This window comes from Plecotus auritus (assembly GCF_963455305.1).
Source record: "Plecotus auritus genome assembly, chromosome: 1".
In the NCBI taxonomy this organism is placed as follows: Eukaryota; Metazoa; Chordata; class Mammalia; order Chiroptera; family Vespertilionidae; genus Plecotus; species Plecotus auritus.
Window position 1 is genome coordinate 244,344,316 of NC_137770.1, and position 10,568 is coordinate 244,354,883.

The following is a 10,568-nucleotide window of genomic DNA, read 5'->3' on the forward strand; positions in this document are numbered from 1 at the left end:
AACCGGTCAGAAGGCTGATGTCCTGGCCCAAGACAACGGCAGGGGGATAGGGAGAACCGGGTGAGACACCTCCCAGTGAGATGGGATCACCTGGATGGGGGACCCAGCACAAGTCAGCGAGGTGCTCCCCAGGGGGAGCTTGGCGGTGCTGTTCACGCAGATGGGGCAGAGGAGGAGGAAGTGTCTTCATGAGAGACTGAGGGTTTCGTGGGAGCAGACTGTTGTTTATCGAGGACATACAGTCACCGTGCACTCAGCCATCCGCCGCCCGCCGCCACCCTTTCCCAAAGCCCTGGTGGCATGAGGGGTTGGGCGCTGCCTGGGTCCTGCTCGGTGCCAGCGGCACTGGCGCTGTCTGAGGAGTTCTTAGGAAAGCGCTGCTGAGACCTGCTCCCAGACAGCCCCGCCCCCCCCCCGCCCCCCCCCCCCCCCAGCCGTGCATTGAGTCGGAGCTTTAGTGAGCCCACACGGAGGCTCCAGGGCGGAGGGCAGCAAACGACTGCCCGCCTCTGTAAATAAAGTTTTATTGAAACGGAGTCACGCTCATCGGAGTACATCGTCTCTGGCTGCTTTCCGCTCCAGTGGCAGGATTGAGGGTGGCAGCAGATCCCACGGCTAGCAACGCTGAAAACCCTCCAGAAGCCTGTGCAGAAAACGCCGTCAGCCCACTCTCGGCACCCCTCTCCCTCTCCTGCTGCGGGTGGGGGGTGTTTGTTATGGTGGGGGGGGGGGGGGGCGGGAGCTAAAATCTCTCCATGCCCACCGCAGACCTCAGGAGTCTCAGCTCGTCCTCCAAGGCTCGCTCTGGGGTGAGGGAGACACCGCCCGCATCACTGGGTGACCCCCGATGTGAAACTTGGGCAGACGGGAGACACAAGCCTGAGTTGCCTCTGTTCCCCCACCTTTACTGAACTCTGTTCCGAGGGAGGAGTGCCAACGCCAGAGCGTCTCTGCTCCTTGGCCGTCCCCTGGCCTCACCTGTGAGACCCTCGTACTCACACAGCAAATCAACACTCAAGGGGCTGACCGGTTGATCCAGTTTAGAAAGAAAAATAATGTGGGAAGTGGCCCCAGGGCGCCACAGGCTGTGTTTCAGAGAATGTGGGATTATACACTGAGTGGCCAAATTATTATGATCTCTGAATGCATAATAATCTGGCCACTCAGTGTGTGTGTGTGTGTGTGTGTGTGTGTGTGTGTGTGTGTGTATATATATATATATATACATATATATATATATATATATTAGAGGCCTGGTGCATGAATTTGTGCATGGGCGGGGTCCGGCCAGCCTGGCCAGGGGGAGGGGACATGGGCAGTTGGCCGGCCTGCCTGCTGGTCGAACTCCTGGTCGAGGGGACAATTTGCATATTAGCCTTTTATTATATAGGATACACACTGAGTGGCCAGATTATTATGCGTTCAGAGATCATCATCATCTGGCCACTCAGTGTATATATAGAGAGAGTAAAAGCAAAACAGTGACATAGCAAGTGATTATCTTGATTATTGAGTTTTTACTCAGTGAGAGCAAAAAAATTTCTCTGTCTCGCCCTCTAACATGCTGATGCTCAGGTCAGGCAGTGTGGAGTGCGTATTTGCGTAGCTCTTCTCTCCTCCAGAAGAAGAAGGGAAAGGTGCTGAGTAGATAAAACCAGTGGTTACTACGCTGTTGTTTTCCACCTTCCAGATGAGGAACACAGTCCTCCCTCAATCCGGGTCCCGTTCTGGCAGCACAGCCCTAGCACTGCCTTTGCGGCCGAGGCCTCTCAGCCATCGCCTGTGGATTTAACAATCTCCTTACATGCTTTCTCAGCACTGTGTGTTCCCTTTAAAAAAATTTATCACCAGGCCTTGAAGTTACAGCCGGGCTGTCTCCCTGATTAGACTGTAACCTCTGTGATAAGGGACTGGTTCCTCTTCGTTTTATCATCTTTATTCTCCTATTCGCTCAGCCCTGCATCCATTCAGCCCACGTTTATGGGGTGCTTCCTGTGTGTCTGATACTGAGATAAGCCCCTGGACAAAGAGTGGGCACTCAATAAATGCCTTCTTTTTTTCGATTGAGATATAATTGACCTAGAACATTGTGTCAGTTTTAGGTACACAACATACATGATTTGATATATACGTATGTATTGTGGAAGGACCACCGCGGTGAGTTCAGTTAGCACCCATCACCACACAGTTACAGGATTTTTTTTCTGGGGAGGAGAACTTGTGAGAGAGGCTCCATGACACAAAGTGTGTGCATTAGGAGTTGCCTTCTCCATAGCACAGATGAGGAAACTAAACCTCAGATGTAAGGAAACTTGTTCAGGGTCACACAATGTGCAAGCAGTGGGCCACACGTTGCCAGCTCTCATTTCTATATCATAACTGTTACGCTGTAATTTTTTTCTTTCTTACAAAAATTGTGAACGTGTAAAGGGTAGGGTTAATTGTGAGTTCTGATTGAACAGCGACAACTCACATTTATGCATGGCATTGTCCCTGTAAGACCAAACATGTCAAACTCACAGGCTAACACGGGCCAAATAAACAAAGCATGCGGCCCACGGGGTTTGACATGCTTGCTGTAGACTGTCTGAGGCAGCCACGCAGCTGAGCCCTCCAAGGATCCCTGAGTCCCTGCCAGCGGCCCATGAGCTGGGGTTTACTGCTTTCATTCCCATGTCACAGGTGCAGATGCCCAAGTCAGAAAGATGCGATAATCGCTCAGGGCCAAGCCGCTCAGAGTGAAGGGGCTGGGACAGCTGCCGATGACCCAGGGCTGTGCTCCTGACAGCTCACTGCCCAGGAGGGCGGGCTGAGAGCGGGCCGAGGGCCAAGGAGGACAGTGTGAGGGAGCAGCCGCAGCGTGGGAAGGAGGCCTTGGGTCGGTCTCGAGCTGAGTCACTGAGAGGTGGTGCATGGAACCCGAGGTCTCAAAGACCAGGCATCTGGGTGCCACAGCAGAAAAAGCCCAGCCCAGTGCCAAGGATGCTACTTAGCACGCCACCTCCCTGCTGCCAGGCCCGGGGCCTCAGAAATCGCCTGCCAGCAGGATTCTCCCCGGGGTGGGGCCCAGATAAAAACCAGATGATAACAGGTGGCGCCTACATGATAAACACCAGGCAAAAGGGCCTGCACTGGCTCCGAGGGTTTCAAGCTCAGGGCTCATTTATAAAACAGGATGCTCTATCCGGGAGATTTCTGGTTAGGTATGGGGCTGGGGGTGTGGGGGGGGGCAGGTCTTGGGAAAGGCATGGCTCCAGTTGAGTTTTGAGAGAAGAGAATGTCCGGAGCCATGGAACCGAGGGAGGAGGAACATAGTCCGGGCTGGGGTGGGGGTGGGGTCTCGGGAGAGCCCAGCGGGTGTGGGACAGCACGGGAAGGGTGGGCAGACGAGACCCAACATCCAGCTTCCAGCGCAAGACAAACAATCTTCGCTCTTGGCAGTGATGTCACCCAGGATAACAGACTCAGTCAGTTACCACGAGCCCCTAAAAGCAGAACTTCTACTTTCCAGGGCCCAGGACACAAAGAAGAAATGGAGTGAGACTTTCAGAGGCTCTCTGGCCCCTGGAGAGAGGCCTCTGGGGCCCCCCGAAGTGCCTGACTCTGCACCCATCTTATTCCATTGTAGCGTTCTACCCGCAGGGAGAAGTTCAGGTTTCCCTCCCCAAAAGGAAACGGTGATTTGGCATGGTGCCAGGGAGGCCTTCCAGAACCATCTTTTTAAAATCTTCCATCTCAAGAGAAACCAAGATGGTGGCATAGGTAAGCACCTAAACTGCTGCCCCGCACAACAATTTCAAAACTACAACTAAAAGACAGAACCAACACCATCCAGAACCACAGGAAAACTGGCTGAGTGGAAATTCTACAACTAGAAGGAAAGAGAAAAGCTCACAGAGAATTGGAGGTACGGCAAAGGGTCTTTGTGCGCGCAGAGAGGAAGGGCAGCTGAGAGCCTGGCTGACTTTCTCTGGCGGAAGGGGGAAGGAAGCCCCCAACCGCACTGAACCCCAGTTCTGACTGCACTGAACCCCAGTCCCGGGTAAAACCCCATGGACCCAGGCTCATACAGGGGGAGTCTGGACTGTCAGGTAGAGAGAAAGGCACCCGGAGACTCACTCGGAGACCCGGGGGAGACCCGGGGAGCCCCGGCGGGCAGGGGTCTGGAGGCGCGCGAGACAGTGTGCACAAAGGCTGCGGAGGTTGCCACAGGCTTTCCCTAGCAGAAGGGAGTCGGAAGCTCCTGACTGCACTGAACCCCAGTTCTGACTGCACTGAACCCCAGTTCCAGGCGAGCCCCTGGGGACCCACGCTCTTGTGGGGGGAGTCTGGACTCTCAGGCGGAGACTCGGGAGTCGGGGAAAGCAGAAGTCTGGAGGCGCGCCAGCGCAAGGGCAAGGCTGACTGGAAGCCAAGACTGTCTGCTCCGCCCTGAGACTCCACGCCATCCAAGCTGAGCACAGAGGCTATTGCAATTTGGCAAGTCTAATCCTATAAGGCTGTCTCCAGCACTGAACTTCTCCCAGCGTAGACACAGCTGATCCTTACAGCCAACTGGCCTGGAGGTCAATTCCTCCCAGTGATACCAACAACAATCAAGACTTAACTACAACAAGGCTGTACACACAGTCCACAAAGGGGTGCACCAAGAGTGTCCACCTCAGGTTAACTGGGGAGGCCGACCCACTGGACCTTATAGGAAACCTAGCACACAAATCTATCCTACCAACTCAGGGAAGCAGTGAAAATGTGGCGTCAAAGAAACAGATCACAAATGAAAGAAATGGAGGAAAACAAATGAATGGATATAGAATTCAAAACCACGGTTATAAGGCTTTTCAAGAATATCCTAGAAAAGGCCGATAAATATAACGAGACCCTTGAAGATATGAAAAAGGACCAACTAGAAATTAAACATACACTGACTGAAATAAAAAATATTATACAGAGACCCAACAACAGACTAGAATCAAGTCAAAGAATTGAAATACAAAGAAGCAAAAAACACTCAACCGAAAAAGCAAAAAGAAAAAAAAATCCAAAAAGCTGAAGATAGTGTAAGAAGCCTCTGGGACAACCTCAAGCGTACCAACATCAGAATTATGGGGGTGCCAGAAGAAGAGAGAGAGCAAGATACTGAAAACCTATTTGAAGAAATAATGACTGAAAACTTCCCCCACCTGGTGAAAGAAATAGACTTACAAGTCCAGGAAGCGCACAGAACCCCAAACAAAAGGAATCCAAAGAGGACCACACCAAGACACATCATCATTAAAATGCCAAGAGCAAAAGACAAAAAGAGAATATTAAAAGCAGCAAGAGAAAAACAGTTAATTACCTATAAGGGAGCACCCATATGACTGTCAGCTGATTTCTCAAGAAACTATGCAGGCCAGACGGGAGTGGCAAGAAATTTTCAAAGTGATGAATATCAAGAACCTATAACCAAGATTACTCTAACCAGCAAAGCTATCATTCAGAATTGAAGGGCAGATAAAGAGCTTCACAGATAAGAAAAAGCTAAAGGAGTTCATCACCACCAAACCAGTATTATATGAAATGCTGAAAGGTATTCTTAAAGAAGAGGAAGAAGAAAAAAGTAAAGATAAAAATTATGAACAACAAATACATATCTATCAACAAGTGAATCTAAAAATCAAGTGAATTAAAAACCTGATGAACAGAATAATCTGGTGAATATAATAGAATTGGGCATAGAAAGGGAGTGGACTGATAATTCTCAGGGGGGAAGAGGTATGGGGGGTGCAGGAAGAGACTGGACAAAAATCATACACCTATGAATGAGGACAGTGGTGGGGAGGTAAGGGCAGAGGGTGGGGTGGGAACCGGGTGGAGGGGAGCTATGGGGGGAAAAAGGAGAAACAATTGTAATAATCTGAATAAAGATTTATTTAAAAAAATAAATTTTCAGTTAAAAATAAATAAATAAATAAATAAAATAAAATCTGCCATCTCCCCAGCTCTGCCACCAACCCAGCATCCCATCTGCGTTCTTCCATTTTCCCACACCTGTCACGTTCCATGGCCCTGCGTCACTCACACAGATGCTTGGTGTTCTGGTCTGTCTCCCTCCCTAGAATGTAAGCTCCACGAGGGCAGGCATTTCTGCCTGGGAGTCAGGCTCAGTGCCTAGGAGTCAGACTCAGTGCCTGGGCGGCAGACTCAGTGCCTGGGAGTCAGGCTCAGTGCCTGGGAGTCAGACTCAGTGCCTGGGAGTCAGGCTCAGTGCCTGGGAGTCAGGCTCAGTGCCTGGGAGTCAGACTCAGTCAGTGTGTGTGGAGTGAGTGAAGGAACAGGTTCCATGTGGTTACAGCTCTCTGCGTGTGTCTGTCTCCCTCCTATGACCATGAGCTCCTTCCAGGAGGGACTTGATCTGTTTCATTTCTTTATCTCCAGCAACTAACCAGCAGCCTAGCCTGGCTCTTAGTAAGTCCTCAGGAAGCCTTTTTAAATAATCTATAATAATATAAGCATAATATGCTAATTAGACCAGACGTCCTTCTGGACGAAGCCAGGGCTGTGAGGGAAGCCCAGGGCCCAGGTGCCAGCAGCTGGAGGGAAGCCTGAGTCCTGGGTGCCAGAGGGAAGCCTGGATCCTGGGTGCCAGAGGGAAGCCAGTGCCAGCAGCCAGGAGAAGGAAGGCCTACTCTTGCATGAATTTTGTGCATTGGGCCTCTAGTAAATGAATAAGAGAATGAGTAGATAGGTGGATGGATGGATGAATGGATGGATGGATGGATGGATGGATGGATGGATGGACGGATGGATGGAAGGATGGACAGATGGATGGGGGTGGATGGATGGAAGGATGGATGGAAGGATAGAAGGATGAATGGAAGGATGGAAGGATGGGTGGATGGATGGATGGATGAATGGACAGATGGATGGAAGGATGGGTGATGGATGGAAGGATGGGTGGATGGATGGATGGATGGATGGATAGATGGAAGGATGGAAGGATGGAAGGATGGATGGATGGGTGGGTGGATGGATGGATGGATGGATGGATGGATGGATGAATGCCGGGTTCTTTTCCCAGCCTTACAAAGGGTTCAGCTTTCTGGAGAAAGGGGCTGTGCGTAGATTAAAAAGGAGTCCAAGGATGAAAGATATATTTGAAAGGCATTGGGGGTCAGAGGAGCTTCAGCTGAAGGAGCTAGAAGACTCTACCTTGACCAAGGACCCGTGCTTTTATTCAACACAACCTGCCCTAAGGCAAAATGGAAATATATACTTCAAAGGGTAAGGTATCAAAGGGTTTACAGAGATTGTCAGTTTCGGGAATAGCCTACAGCTGTTCAGGTGTTTGGCCAACAGGAGGCAATAAAATGCCCTGAGCTGTCTGGCAGCAAACTGTTATCCTATTCAGGTTTGGGGGAAGTGCTGTTTACCATTTCCAACAGGTAAACTACATATGTGGCTCACCCTTGTTGAGCTTCCCAAGTCCCATAACCTTTTGATGAACTCTTGTAATTATTATATGCTGGAATTGGTTCTCGGCAGATGGAAGGATGGATGGATGGATGGATGGATGGATGGATGGATGGATGGATGGTTGGATGGATGGAAGGATGGTTGGATGGATGGATGGATGGATGGATGGATGGATGGATGGATGGAAGGATGGTTGGATGGATGGAAGGATGGTTGGATGGATGAATGGATGGATGGATGGATGGAAGGATGGGCAGGTGATTTCTTTTCCAGAGGAGAGCTTGCTTGGCAAAATGCAGCAAACAGGTGTCCACGTGTGGCCTGGCCTGTGGCTGCTCCTCAGGTTGGAAGGTTTAGAGTCCCAGGAGCTCATTTGGGGATGGAAGAGTTGAACAATGATGTTGAGTCCAGCTGGCCAGGGCAAAACGGTGAGGTCAGTGGGGGCGTCAGTCTTGACTCTGCCCCTCCCTTGCCTCTTTGCCCCTCACCAACCTGGAGGGAGAACTCGCCTTCCCTGGCCTGCCCGCCTCACGCTGTGGCACAGAGGGCATCCTCCGCTGGCTCCCCTGTCCCCTCCCCAGCAGCTGCTCCTCAGGAAACAGAAGGAAAGAGGTCCAGCGCCCAGAGCACTGGTATTTTCTGTTTTGTTTTTCCTCCCTGTCCCCTTGCCCTGACCCAAGCTTTGTAAGACCCAGAAAAGTAACTGCCCACCTTGGAAGGCTAAGGTGCTGTGGGTATCCCCACTTAGAAGAGTTGTCACAGGGCCACAGAAATTACAACTGGCTGAGCGAGGGGTCTTGGGAGCAGGTGCTGGGTCAGTGCTCCTGGTAGCAAGGAAGGTCCCCTTAGCATTCCCGGTCCTCGGTACAGGCTGTGAGGCAAGGACTATCCCTGAGCAGGGAAAGAGTCTTTGCTGCCTTAGGGCAGAGGATCAGCCTGAACTCTGTATGCACAACCTCAGCTGGGAAGGTGGGCCAGCAGCTGGGGCTCCAAGGTCAAGTGGATCTCAGAGATGATCCATCTGGTGGGAAGAAAGTTCCTTCATCTTGACCCTCAAGGTAAGAGCCAGTACAGGCCACAGACTCAGAACTCTGTGGAGCACAACCAAAAGGGACCCATGGATTCTGTTCATTTATTTTTTCTATTTATGTTTTCATGACCATGTAGGTGTAGGTGATGATGGTGGTGATGGTGGTGATAATGGTGGGGGTGGTGATGGTGATGGTGATGGTGGTGATGGTGATGGTGGTGGTGATGGTGGTGGTGGTGATGATGGTGGTGGTGATGGTGGTGGTGATGGTGGTGATGGTGATGGTGGTGGTGATGGTGATGGTGGTGGTGGTGGTGGTGGTGGTAGTGATGGTGGTGGTGATGGTGGTGGTGGTGGTGATGGTGGTGATGGTGGTGATATGAGGGGCAGGGGCAGAGGCAAGAGGCCACGGAAGTAGCTCAGATTCGGGTGGAAGAGATGCTTTTGATGAAAAGTGGTCAGATTCTGGATGGATCTCAGGGTTAAGTTGGGGTGTGGAGAGTGCGGAGAATGGCGGTGCCATTTACCTGGAAGGTAAAGACGTAGAGGAGCAGGTTTGGAGGGGGAGCAGGGGGGTCTAATGGCATGGAGGGAGTCAGCAAACAGATGGAATGGGAGACCCTGTGCAGTGAGTGCAGAGAGAAGAGGAGGTGGGAGAGGAGAAGGGGAGGGTAGGAGGAGGAGAAGGTAGGGGAGGGGGAGAGGAACGTGGAAGGAGGGCAGTGAAAAAAGAAAGAACCGGGTGGGAGCTCAGAGCTCAGTGAAGTAGCTCCCATGAGCCTGTGGAAGTCTAAGGAAGATGCAAGCTGGCCAGCATCCGGTCCACAGCCTTTCCTCGACATCCAAACCACGTACCGAGTCTCCCTGGGAATCCCAAGGTCATCAAGGCCCGTACAGGGCGGCCAAAGCCTCCTACGGGCTTGTTAGTCAACTCTGGTCAAGCCGAACAAGAAACAGGGAGGAGCTCTGAAGGAGCAGCTAAGTATAAATATTTATCTTGGACACGCTCCATTTCATGAATGATTGACTTAACCGGTGTTAAAAATAGGTCCAATTCACGAGTCTCTGCTATGTGTTGGTATTGTGTCCACACGTTATTATTCCTCCTCCCACAGGGACATATTGTCATGCTTGTGACACAGGTAAGGAAGCTGAGCTGAGAGAGGTCAAGGGAGTTGCTCAAGGTCACTCACTGGTTGGTGGCAGTCAGGGATGGAAGCTGAGTCACTGTGGGGCCAAAGCCGCGTCCGTCCCACTAAACCACACTGATGCACAGGAGGGTCTGAATCCGGGCCGGCGGGGTGGGCCGGGGGGGAGTCTGCCTCTAGGAATGCCATGGAGGCTTTAAGCAGGGTGGGTCACCTGGCCTGGTTTTTGCTATAGGAAGTCACTCGAGATGCCGCTGGATGGAACCGTCTGGGGAGTAGGGGGTGAGCAGGGAAGGTGTCGGGAGGCCATGGCAGGCAGTCTCCCAGGTGACAGAGGATGTCATCTGCCCCGGATAGAACTGAGAGCAGAATCGACAAGCGTTTTGATGATTTGGACAGGCACTAGGAGGGAGTCTGGAGGAAGAAAAGAGTCTTTGATATTTGGGGGGCTAGAGGGGCTGGAACATGGACATCAGAAGTGTAGTTTAGGACCGGCTATGTTCCAGACGCTGCTTAGCCACATGGGGGCACTGACTGGAGGGTGGACATATGCATCTGGACCTGGAGGAGAGGTCTGAGCCGGAGGGACAGAATTGGGGGTCAACAGCATATCATTGGTTTTAAGGCTACGCATCTGGATGAGTCACTCATGGGAAGAGTGTGGGTAGAACAGAAGGGGGGCTTTGGGCTGTATCCTGGGACCCTCCACTACAAAGTCTGGTAGGCGAGGGGAGCAGCTGAATGGACTAAGAAGGGGTGGCCAGGGAGGTGGAGGGAAGACCAGGCCAGTGTAGTGGCTGCAAAGGACGTTTCTAGGAGGACCCAGAGGAAGAAGAGTGGTCAGCTTCATCCAGGCTGCTGGGAGGTGATGGGACTTGACTACTGACTGTGGATCATGGATGTCCTCAGAAACGCAACGTGAGTGGTGTGGTGGG